Raw genomic sequence first — 13,184 nt, forward strand, 5'->3', positions numbered from 1 at the left:
TATCAGGGTTCCAATTTCTCTGCATCTTCACTGATACTTGTTATTGTCTATCATTTTCATTTGCTATCCTAGTGAGTGTGACGTGGTATCTTATTGGTTTTTATTTGCATTTCCCTAATAACTTATGATATTGAGCATCTTTTCATGTGTTTATTGGCCATTTGCATTTCTTATTTGGAGAAATGTCTATTTAGATTCTTTGCCCATTTTTTATTTTTATTTTTTGGAATGGTAAGTTTTTTATATATTCTGGATAAAAGTCCCTTGTTAGATATATAATTTGCAATTGTTTTATCCCATTTTGTGAGTTGTCTTTTCACTTTCTTACTTGTGTTCTTTGAAGCACAAAAGATTTTTATTTTAATAAGGTCCAATTAATCCATTTTTTTAGTTGCTTTTGCCTTTTTGGTGTTGTATCTAAGAAATTGTTGCCTAACCCAATATAATGAAGATATACTCCTATGTTTTCTTCTAGGAGTTTTATAGTTTTAACTATTATATTTAGGTCTGTGATCCAGTTTGAGTTTGATCCATTTTGAGACCATGTTTAATTTTTGTTTATAGTGTGAGGTAGAGGTCCAACTAAGTCTTTTGCATGTGGGTATCCAGTTTCCTTAACACCATTTGTTAAAAATGTTCTTCTTTCCCCATTTAATTCTCTTGGTACTCTTGTAAAAAATCAATTTACCGTAGATATAAGCGTTTAATTTTGGACTCTCAATTCCTTTTCATTGATGTATAAGTCTGTCCTTAGGCCAATACCACACTTTCTTGATTACTCTTGCTTTGTAGTAAGTTTCAAAATTGAGAAGTGTGAGTCTTTCAACCTTGTTCTTTCTTTACAAGATTGTTTTGGTTTTCCTGGGTCCCATATGAATATTAGGATCAGCTTGTTGATTTCTGGGAGGAAAAAAAAAGCAGCTAGGATTTGGATGGCGATTGTGCTGAATCACTTCATCACTTTGGGGAATATTGCCATTTTAATAATGGTAAGCATTTCAGTTTGTGAACATAGGCTATCTTTCCATTTGTTTAGATCTTAATTTCTTTCAGCAATGTTTTATAGTTTCAAGTGTACAAGTCTTGCAGTTCTGTTGTTAAATTTTTTTCTAGGTAGCTCATTTTTTAAAAAAATTTATTTATTTATTTTTGGCTGTGTTGGGTCTTCGTTTCTGTGCGTGGGCTTTCTCTAGTTGCAGTGCATGGGGACTACTTTTCATCGCGGTGTGCGGGCCTCTCACTGTCGAGTCCTCTCTTGTCGTGGAGCACAGGCTCCAGACGCGCAGGCTCAGTAGTTGTGGCTCACGGGCCCAGTTGCTCCGCGGCATGTGGGATTTTCCCAGACCAGGGCTTGAACCCGTGTCCCCTGCATTGGCAGGCAGATTCTCAACCACTGCGCCACCAGGGAAGCCCAAGGTAGCTCATTTTTTTAAGTACTTATTTTCTTTCTGTTACAAGATACTCTATGCCTGTCTTGTTCATTTCTTTACCCAGACTTAAAATGAGCCATTTCTCCAAGGAGCCCTTTTTCTGTATAATGGGTAATGGTATTTAGAAAACATTATCAGAATGCTCAGTGTGTTCTAAAATACTCATTGTAGAGAGGAAACTAAGGCTCTCTGAGCTTAAATATCTTGTTTGTTGGCCTTCTGCAGATACTATTGTCAAGTAAAATGAGCCAGAATTGTTTGGAGAACACTGCATTCATGTTTGCAGCCAGAATAAATAAGACTGGTCTGGAATATATTATTGTTGTGAGATAGCAAGAATACTTTCCAAGATGTTTAGAAGTACTGACAAAGATGCCAGTTTCAAAGACCTTTTATTGGCTGAATTTTGATAATTTAAATTTGAAAAAGAAGACCATGATTATAATAACTAGAACTAGTTGAATCTGTAAAAAGCCGTAAGTCCATGATAATGCTCAAAAAGAACAGATTGTGTTCCGTAAAATCATACCTATATATGTCTGGGGATCTATGGTCCTCAGTTACAAAATACACAAAAATATATGCCTCATGGCTACTGGCTAAATAACTCATCAAGGATCAAGGAGTAGACTGTGGAGAAATGGATCTGTAACTGTGGTCCTTAGACCATGTTCAGTATAAGAACCTTCCCAATACAAGTGTGGTTGTACATATGTTGAAGGAGCCTTCAAGGAAGTCTGCGGCTTAGTTCTGGACAAATGCTCAGGGAAGCTTGGGATTTGACCTATACTCACCTACCTCTCAGTAAATTCCCCCATGCTAGGTGTACATTGTATACATATATCAGGTTAGCTGGCAAACACTTTCTAGAATCTCAAGCAGTGGGAGAAGTCAGGAAGCTATAACACTCCCCTCCTATCAGGAGTATAAAGTAGGTGCTGCATATCCCTGCAAAAAACCTTCATTCTGTTTGGTTAGTATCACTGGCAACTGTGTATTTCCACGAGGATTCTAGGGACCCAGGATGCTGTACAGGAGGAAGTGTTGTCTAATTTCTATTTTTCCTATTTTAATGAAAGTCATATAGTTCTTTTTGTGTTTATCCTTCCCAATTGACACATTTATAGGAAAGAAAAAGTAGACAATTTTGACAGCTGTTGAAGATTCTTTATGTACAATGTGAGTCTTTGGAACTAGCAATTAGAAGGTTACAATTTGTGTATTAAACTGGTAGAATAATATAAATTAACTAAATGATAATCCTTAAGTGTATCCACAGTTGTTATACCCTTTGATCTTCAGCATTTTTGAAGTGTGTACCATAAATCCCATTGTTTGACTACGAGCGCTCATATTTTTGAGCAAAATTACTATTACTATTTTCCTGTCAACCGGAAAACTATTCTTATATCATATACAAAAGTTTAGAATGTTTATTTATGGAAAATTAAATAGTAATTTCACTATAACATGATAATGATATATTTTTTAAAAAAGGCAAAAGACAAAGGGTTTGTGGGATGAGTGTGATGTGAAGAATTTTCAGGTCACTCTGAGGTCTGACAGAATGATTATATAATTGTATATTTCCCAAGTGAACCATTCTAAGAGGAGTTGAACAATATTGCATGCAATTGGGATTTGTTGTTTTATAAAAGAATTTATTGATATAATTACAAACTATATCCATGAGAAGTGGCTGTTAGTGAAGAAAATACATGGTGAAAGGCAATTAGCATAAGCATATCCAGTCTTTGATCTTAGTGATATAAATATATTCTTTACTAAGAATATGTGAATCCTTTGTTTCTATTAGTTTGACCAATATCCTGAGTATCTCTGAGCAGAAAACATTCATGTTCACCTGTTGAGCAGGCCTCTGATGACTTCAGGAAGACTAGACAATTTTTTCTTTTGTCATATTGGTGAAATCACCCCATAAGTTCTAACTATCCTATCTGATTTGTTCTCTTCTTTTTAAAATTGGAACTTTTACCTCTGAACTTATTTAAAAGATATTATACTACTCATTTTAAAAAGGATTTAATGTAGCATCTTCTAGAAGGGGTTAGTTTTTGATGTCTTATGTAGCTACTAAGTATTTTCTATCTTAGTGCATATCTCTCCTTCATGTATTTTTTTTAATTTGGAATGGTCCTTTGGGAGAATTAAAGTATTTTCCAGGAACTCTGATGACTCAGTTGAATTATAAAACATCAACTTGTAAGTGAGCAGCTCTGGTCATTCCAACATGGACAGGTTATGAGTAAAGATAATAGGAAGGACTAGGCTTAGAGGACTGATATATTGGATATAACAGGAAATCAAGGGATGAGGTGTGTTGCAGTGCAGTTTAAATCCATGAGGGCTATTCTAAGAAAACTATGCCTAGACACATTACAAAATGAAACCCTAAGATAAAGAGAAAATCTTGAAAGCAGACAGAGGAAAGTGATGCTTTACATACAAAAGAACAGTGATTCAAATGCCAACAGATTTTTCATCAGAAATCAGTGGCCATAAACGAAAACAAAAACAACGGAAGAAATCATAGTGGCCAGGAGACTTTAAAACTGAAACTTCAGTCAACCCAAAATTCTGTGTCCAGTGAAAATATCCTTCAGAAATGATGGCAAATTTAACACAATTTTATAAATGGAAAACTAAGAGAAATTTGTCTCCAGCAGACCTGTACTACAAGAAATGGTAGTGGAAGTTCTTCAAAGGAAAAAAGAATATTAACAGAAAAGTTGGATCTTCAGGAGCAAATGAAGAGCATCAGAAATGGTAAATATCTGGATAAAAATAGAAGACTATTTTTATCCTCTTAAGTTCTTTAAAAAAGACCTGTGGATGTTTAAAAGAAAATTATAACATTGTTCTTTGGGGTTTTCAATGTATGCAGATGTAATCCATAAGTGTATAATAAAACAAATCAATAAGCTGCTAGGAAATATATAAAACTATTTCAGAGTGTGGTTGGGGGGAGGTGGTTAAAGGGACTGTATGCTTGTGAGGTGTCTATATTTTGCATGAAAATGTACAGTATTCTGGTTGAATTCTGATATATTTTCTTAAATAAAATACTAAAAAAATACAGAGGGGGCTTCCCTGGTGGCGCAGTGGTTGAGAGTCTGCCTGCCGATGCAGGGGACGCGGGTTCATGCCCCGGTCCGGGAAGATCCCACATGCCGCGGAGCGGCTGGGCCTGTGAGCCATGGCTGCTGAGCCTGTGCGTCCGGAGCCTGTGCTCCGCAACGGGAGAGGCCAAAACAGTGAGAGGCCCGCGTACCGAAAAAAAAAAAAAAAAAAAAATACAGAGATATGTCTTAAAAGTTGATAGAAATATTAAAAGGTAAGATTAAAAATTATTTGTTATATTTTTAAAAGATAAGAAAGAAGAAATAGCAGCAATAACAGCAGAGAGATAGAAAGAATAATAAAATATTGAATGAGATCTGATGATAACAGTAATTATATTAAATATTAAAGGTCTAAACACTGCAATTAAAAAGCAGATGTTGTCAGAGTGGATAAAAAAGGAAGACCAAACTATATACAGCGTACAGGAATTATCTTTTAGGTATAAAAACACACAGGTATGATGAAAGTAAATGAATGGACAAAACTATACCAGGCAAACAATAAGCATTAAAAGCAAGGAATAACTATATTAATATCAGATAAAATAGCTTTCAAGATAGAGGGTATTATCAGAGATAAAGAGGGATATTTCATAATGTTAAAAGGACATTTCAGGGGAAATGGATCAAGATAGCAGAGGAGTAGGATGTGGGGCTCACCTTTTTCCCACAAGATACATCAAAAATACATCTACATGTGGAATGACTCTCACAGCACAGCTACTGAATGCTGGCAGAAGACCTCAGACCTCCAAAAGGGCAAGAAAATCTCCATGTAACCAGGTAGGACAAAAGAAAAAAGAAAGAAAAGAGCAAAAAAGGAATTGGGATGGAATCTGTTCCCCTGGAAGGGAGCTGTGAAAGAGGAAAAGTTTCCACACACGGGGAAGTCTCCTCACTGGCCGGGAGATCAGCCAGGACAGAGGGGGAGATTTGGAGCCTTGGAGGAGAGCACAGCAACAGGTTTGTGGAGGGCAAAGCTGAGAGAGACCTGCACAGATTAGCGGTGCCAACTGGCATTTCCCAGGCTGAGATGCTTGTCCTTTGGGGCTGGTGGAGGCTGGGTATTGAGGTTCGGGCTTCGGAGGTCAGACACTGGGAAGAGGACTGGGATTGGCTGTGTGAAGACAGCCTGAGGGGGCTAGGGTGTGGTGCACCACATCTGAGGGAATCTGGGAAGAAGATCTCCTTCCCAGAAGGAGAAGGGTGTGCTTGCCATAAGAGTTTCTTTCTCCTTGTGCTCTCAAGTGGCAGGGCACCGTCTACATGAGTGGGGGCAGGCGTGAGCCGTCGCTGCCATCTCAGACTCCAGAGGCAGTGCGGACTGCAGCCTCTGTGGAGGTTCCTGTGAACAGGTGCAGGTCACCGCCTCCACCTTCCCAGAAGCTTGTGCAGCCCACCAACACCAAGTGTCCCGCAACCCTGCACCAACCACTGCCCCTGCCTCCCCTGGGGTGCATGTGATCCATGCCGCTTCTAAGGGTGCTCTGACCTGGCACCAACCACTGCCCCCACCTTCCTGGGAGTATGTGCAGCCAGCTGCCTTCGCCAAGGGACCCACGACCAGGAGCCACCCGCTGCCCCCGCCTTCCTGGGAACGTGTGTGTGGGCCGTGCATCCGCACACCCCTTATCAAGGGGATAATGGCCAGCACAGGCTGAGGAAAGAGATGGCAAGCATCCAAACCAAAAACAGCACTCACACCAAAAAAATATTAAACCCACATAAGCTATGCAGACATGCTCCCGCATGTAAATAGCCCTCCAACACTACAGTAGATAATTTGTTTGTCCTAAACTCACAGAGTAAGAGAAATATAAGCAAAATGAAGAAGCAGAGGAACCACTCTCAGTTAAAAGACCAAGAAAATTCCCCTGAAGGAATAAACAATGAAACAGACCTCTTCAGTCTAACAGACACTGAGTTCAAAAAGGAGGTAATGAAAATACTGAAGGAATTAAGAAAGGCTATCAACAGAAATGCAGTTTACTGTAAAAAGGGACTAGAAACTATAAGGAGGAGCCAAGAACAATTAGAAAATTCATTTGCCAAGACGAAAGCTGAGCTCAAGGCAATGAATAGCAGAACGAATAATGCAGAAGAAAGAATACGTGACATGGAAGATAGAATAATGGAAATTACCCAATTTCCAGACAGAAAATTTCCATTTGACGGAAAGCCAAATTAAAAAAAAAAATGAAAGCAATATAAGAGACATATGGAATAATATAAAGCAGGCCAATCTATGCATAACAGGGATTTCAGAAAGAGAAAAGGGGATTGAAAATGTATATGAAGAAATTATGGCTGAAAACTTCCTACACCTAAAGAAGGAAACAAATATCCAGATACAGGAAGCACAGAGAGTCCCAAACAAGATGAACCCTAACAGACCTACACCAAGACATAGTATAATAAAAATGGCAAAGTTAAAGATAAAGAGAGAATTCTAAAGGCAGCAAGAAAAAAAGAGTTAATTACAAGAGAACCCCCATAAGGCTATCAGCTGTTTTCTCTACAGAAACACTACAGGCCAGAAGGGAGGGGCAAAATATATTCAAAGTCTTGAAAGAGAAAAATCTGCAACCTAGAATACTCTACCCAGCAAGATTATCATTTGGAATACGAAGAGAAATAAAGAATTTCTCAGACAAGCCAAAACTAAAAGAATACAGCAATACTAAACCTATCCTAAAAGTAATATTGAAAGGTCATCTCTAAATAGAAAAGAAGCAAAAAGATATAGGAAGGAGGAAATCACAATTGGAAAGTAAATCACTTAAATTAACCAGGCTACAGATCAAAAAGAAAAAAACTGTGAAAGCAATGATAAATAAAAGGAACAGCAAAAGGATAAACATGAAGATGTAAACAGGGACATCAAACTCATAAAATGTGGGGAAGGAGAGTAAGATAATGCATATTCTTTTTTCTTTTTTAGAATGTGTCTAAACATACATGACTATCAGTCTAAAGCAAGCAGATATAGGGAGGGGTTAACATACTTGAAAAACAGGGCAATCACAAATCAAAAATATGCAGTAAATTCACACAAACCAAAAAGAAGAGAACACAAGCATAAAATAAAAGGAAATCATCAAACCATAAAAAGAAAAACAACAAGAAAAAGAAGAGAACAAAGACTACACTTGATCTTAGCCAAAAGGCCGAGAAGCAATTGAGAACAAAGACTAAACAAAGAATCAACTGGAAAACAAGATCTGAAATGGCAGTAAATACATATGTATCAATAATTACCTTAAATATCAATGGACTGAATGCTCCAATCAGAAGACATAGAGTGGCAGACTGGATAAAAAAACAAAAGCCTACAATATGCTGCCTACAAGAGACCCACCTTAGAGCAAAGGACACACATAGTTTGAAACTAAAGGTATGGAAAAAGATATTTCAGGCAAACAGAAATGACAAGAAAGCAGGAGTTGCAATACTCATATAAGACAAAATAGACTTTAAAGTAAAGACTATAAAGAAAGACACTATATAATGATAAAAGGATTAATACAAGAAGAGGATATAACACTTATCAACTTATATGCTACATATAAGCATTTAGAATGCTACACCGAAAAAAACTGCTGAACACATATTCTTTTCATGTGCACGTGGTACATTCCCACATATAGATCATATGATTAAAAAAAAACAGATCAACAAATTTGAAAGGAATGAAATTATATAGAATATATTCTCTTAACCCAACACAATTAAAATAGAAGTCAATAACAATAAGATAGGAAAATACAAAGTATTTTGAAATTTAACAACGTACTTTGAAATTTAACAACATACTTTTTTCCTTTTCTTTTGGCAGCGCAGCTATGTGGGATATAAAGTTCCCTGACCAGAGATTGAACCTGTGCCCCCTGCAGTGGAAGTGCAGAGTCCTAACCACTGGACTACCAGGGAATGCCCAACAACGTACTTCTAAATAAATTATAGAGCAAAAAAGAAATTAGAAGGGAAATTAGAAAATATTTTGAAGTGAAAGACAGTGAAAACACAACATATAAGAATTTGGGGGAGGGGCTTCCCTGGTGGCACAGTGGTTGAGAGTCCGCCTGCTGATGCAGAGGACACGGGTTCATGCCCCAGTCCGGGAAGATCCCACATGCCGCGGAGCAGCTGGGCACATGAGCCATGGCTGCTGAGCCTGTGCGTCCGGAGCCTGTGCTCCGCAGTGGGAGAGGCCACAACAGTGAGAGGCCCGCGTAGTGCAAAAAAAAAACGAAACTGCTCCCAAAAAAGTACATTAATTTTTTAAAAATTTAAGCAGAGTCATCAGTGATACACACTGTAACATAGACAGATTCTGCAACTTAAGTTCAGGCAAGTTACTGAGACAAAAACTTTCTGGAAAATAAAGCAGAATCCAGAGTTGCTATATGCTCTCTAAAATGTAGTTTCCAAAAATACTAGACATGCAAAAAAAAAAAAAAAAGAAACAGTGACACATACCAGAAAATAAGATAGTCAGTAGTAACTAACTCTGGGTCCAAATGTTAGACTTAGCAGACAAAGATCTCAAAGCAACTATTAAAAATATGTTTTTAATATTTAAAAAACTTAAGTTTAAAGAACTAATGGAAAACATAGTAGTAACAACTCAACAAAAAAGGAATCTAAATAGAGAAATACAATCTATAGAAAAAGAACCAAATAGAAATTCTAGAGCTTAAAAATACTGGAAAGTACTGGAATGAAAAATTCACTAGATGGGCTCAGTAGTGAAAAGAAAGACTCCATGAACTTGAAAATTATTAGAAATACCCCAATGCAAGGAATAGGGAGACAAATTGAAGAAAAGTGATAAAAAAGAATCTCAGAGAACTTTAGGATAGTATGAAGTATCCCAACATACATTTAATGGACATGCTAAAATGAGAGGAAGTGTTGGGAGTGGCAGAAAAAATAATTAATGAAAACCCCCCAATTTTGATAAGAACATTAAACTAGAGATTGAAGAAGCTCAACAAACTCCAAATATGAAAAAGACAAGGGATACACCTGGATACTTTACAGTGAAACTGTTGAAAGGCAAAGACAAATAGAAACTCTTGAAAGAAGCAATAGGAAAAAAACTCATCATGAATAAGGGAGCAACAATGTGATTAATAGCTAAGTTCTCTAATCAGAAACAAGAAGAGCATCAAGAAGACAATGTAATGACATATTCAGGCTCCTGGAGTTGAGTCTGGTAGGGGAACTGACAACTAAGAATTCTATATGCAGTAAAATTATCCTTCAGTAATGAAAGTGAAAAACATTCCTTCTAAGAAAACAAAAACTAAGATTTTATTGCTTAGCAGATCTGTACTACAAGCATTACTTAATGAAATTCTTCATCATTACTTAATGATACTTAGCAATAACTCATAGCCACATGAAGGAATGAAGAGCACTAGCAATGGTACATGTGTGGGTAAATACAAAAGACCATATAATGTTTTTCCTTGTCTTCTTATTTCTTCAAAAACCAAAAGTATTTAAAGCAATGATTATAGTACTTTATTGTTGGACATGTATATGAAAGTAATATAATTAATATTAAGATTACTAACGAGGGTGGTTGATATGGACCATATAGGAGCACATTTGTTATAATAGAATTAAGTCAATTATTTATCTGAAATAGATTGTCATAAGTTAAAGATTCATTTTTTAACCCCTAAAACAATGACTAAAAGGAAACTTTACAAAATCAAATAATTTAATCGAAAGAGGAATTACAATGTTACATTGAAAACATACTTATTTTATGTAAAAGACCCTAAAGGAGTAACAGAGGACCAAAAAAGACATTTAGAAAGCAAATATCAAAATGGAAAATAAAATCCAACCATATCAGTAATTACAATACTTGTGAATGGACTTCGATTGAAAGACAAAAATTTACATTTCTTTTCTTTATTCCTGTAAACAGTATTATGACTGTCTTCCATTTGCCTTTCCAGATCCACTCTTCTCCTTAGTATACTTTGCTTTTTACCATAGGAAGCTTATTTGTTTGGATCATATGGGTGTACCCTCTGGCACCTGGTCAGTTTTTACCAATGAGGAGACCCTCAGGAATACTGCAGGGAAGAGTATGTAACAAGCATTTATTTTCCCTGGCTCCCTGTGGGGGCACAGCAGGCTATCTAGGTCTGTACACTGAAAGTGGCCTTTTCTACACTACTCCCTCCTTCTGATTACAGTCACTAACCCCTCTACTTAAACCTACAGGTATAAGGAAAGGGAAAGTTCTTCTGCTGTTAGCCTTGGGTTATGGCACTGTCCCCTGTGGTTCCTCTTCACTCTTACTTTTATAAATAGTACCTTTGTACCTTAACCTCCCTTGGATTGTCCCAAGTTGAATATGCCATCTGTGTCCCAAATGAACCCTGGCTGATATATCTATGAATTTTTAGGTAGGATATTTTTTTTTACTCCATATCAGCCATCTTTTTTTAAATCTTTTTCAATGTTATATATATTTTTCTTCATTCTGAAAAATCTTCAAAACTCTCACATCTTTATTCTGTTTTAGTGTGCCTATAATGCATATATTAATTATTTTATTTGTTATTTTGCATTATGTAATTCCTTCTATTGATGAATTGTTTTTCAGTCCATCTTGTCTTTTTAATTTCTATCTTTGCCTCTCCTGTTGCATATTCTTTGAAGTAACCAAGCAGATGAAAACTGTATGCTTACATTCTGTTCAGAGGAAACCATTTATAGAATGTATGCTATTTTACATTTGCCACAGTGTCTTTTCAAAGCAGTCTCCTCTTTCTCCCTCCCTCCCTCCCCCCCGCCCCCCGCCCCCCGCTTTCTTCTCATGTAACCCCATCTGACATTTTTTTAATACACAGCATTGAAGAGGCACCCCTGTATGTGTAAATATATATATATATTTATTTATTTATTTTTTGCGGTACGCGGGCCTCTCACTGTTGTGGCCTCTCCTGTTGCGGAGCACAGGCTCCGGAGGCGCAGGCTCAGCAGCCATGGCTCACGGGCCCAGCCGCTCCGCAGCATGTGTGATCTTCCCGGACCGGGGCACGAACCCGTGTCCCCTGCATCGGCAGGCGGCCTCTCAACCACTGCGCCACCAGGGAAGCCCACCCCTGTATATTTTTACTTTAAAACAACTGCTGGGAAATAGCCCTCTAAGCATTAACTTTGAAGGCAAATTTCTACCTCATTTTGAAATACCCATTGACATTTGTCTTGTATGGATTAGTTGACCTGTCATGTGTTTTTTGTCTTGGGTTTTCTGTCTAAGTTAGTGTGAGATCTCAGTTTACAATGCTTAGAATGTATGTGCTATATTCAAGTCTATCTTTCCATCCTTTTCCACTCCAAGTATGCAAAATTTTGTAGGTTTCCACCATGTGCCGCTGCTTCTTTATATTTCATGCTGGCAGTTTTAGTCTCTGAAGATATTACAGACAAAAGAAGCTAAGGTGGAACCTTTGGAATCAAGCTTCTGATTCTGGCTGCCTCAGTATATCATTCTGTATAATTGGGAAATGCCTATCTTTTTACTCATCAGTACATTGCAACATGTAGTGGTAGTTGAGTTCTTTTTCTGTCTGTGTTAGTCTGTGCTATTCTTATTCATGGAATGTACTACTGATTCCATTCCCATTTTGTAACAGTGAAAATTCCACTAAAGTTTTATTGTTTAAAGTTTCTGTACTCTTTTAAGTCAACTCCCGTGTCCAGTTACTCTTGCTATTTTGTACTCCATTAACTCCCAAAGAATTCTAGATGAGGAAGAATTCATTAGAGATTATCTAGTAGAATTTTCTATTTGTTGAAGATATAGTAAAGAGGTTAAATTAGGATTCTAGGAACAACCAAATGTAATAAAATACAGGCAGGTCTTCTGTTTGCCAGTCCACTGCCCTTTGCATTATTTCATGTTACATCTTTTATTATTTGAGCTTATTTGTAGTGAATTCCATTAGAAAGAACCCTACTATAGTGATCAACATATCTAGCTTTTAGTTATAGATATGTCATTAATTAGCTGAAAGATTTTGGAAGTCACTGAACTTTATTTGTAATTACAAAATAGATCATATAAGCCAGCTGATCCAGGTTTCCTTTAAGATCTATTTCAGTTTTAAATTCAATTCTAAATGGTTTTCATTTATAAGATGCCAAGCAAAGACTACCTTAAGTTTTGGTGAGAGGGACCAGGTGACACAAAACTTGTAAGCTACGATTCTTTCCAACTCTTTTATATATTTTTTTAAAGTAAGTATACAATATCTATCTCAACTGTGCACAGTTGAGATTATGTACACATTTGAACAAATTCAAAAATAGTCTAATAGGAGAAATCTTACAGAAATGACATTTTTGAAAAACCACTAATGTCAAATGCTTATCAGGTATTTGTTAGTTAAAATTTTTAAACAGTTTTTTATAAAGAGGTAGTGTAGGAGGTTAGTTGAAAATGCCATCTTGAATACTCAACATCATTAATTATGGTGAAATGTAAACAGAAAGCACTTTACACTCTTTACACCCATTAAGGATGGTTACAATATCAAAGACAGAGAGCAGCAAATGATGGTGAGGATGTGGAGAAATT

At 36.7% G+C, this 13,184-nt stretch overlaps 1 protein-coding gene across 25 annotated transcripts in view; it reads left to right on the forward strand.

Annotated features, from left to right (window-relative positions):
• BAZ2B (bromodomain adjacent to zinc finger domain 2B) overlaps positions 1–13,184 on the forward strand; it is a 385,223-nt gene that overhangs the window by 54,687 nt on the left and 317,352 nt on the right. For 21 of the 25 annotated variants that reach the window (XM_067741804.1, XM_067741805.1, XM_067741775.1 and 18 more), the window contains exon 3: positions 4,118–4,217. The exons of 2 other annotated variants lie outside the window; for them this stretch is intronic. The gene's annotated coding sequence lies outside the window, so the exon portion shown is untranslated. Of the gene's footprint in view, positions 1–4,114; positions 4,218–13,184 lie in introns of all 25 variants that reach the window. 2 more of the 25 variants (XM_067741777.1, XM_067741780.1) reach the window with 1 other exon arrangement.

Source organism: Pseudorca crassidens, chromosome 6 (genome assembly GCF_039906515.1).
Source record: "Pseudorca crassidens isolate mPseCra1 chromosome 6, mPseCra1.hap1, whole genome shotgun sequence".
NCBI classification, from domain to species: domain Eukaryota; kingdom Metazoa; phylum Chordata; class Mammalia; order Artiodactyla; family Delphinidae; genus Pseudorca; species Pseudorca crassidens.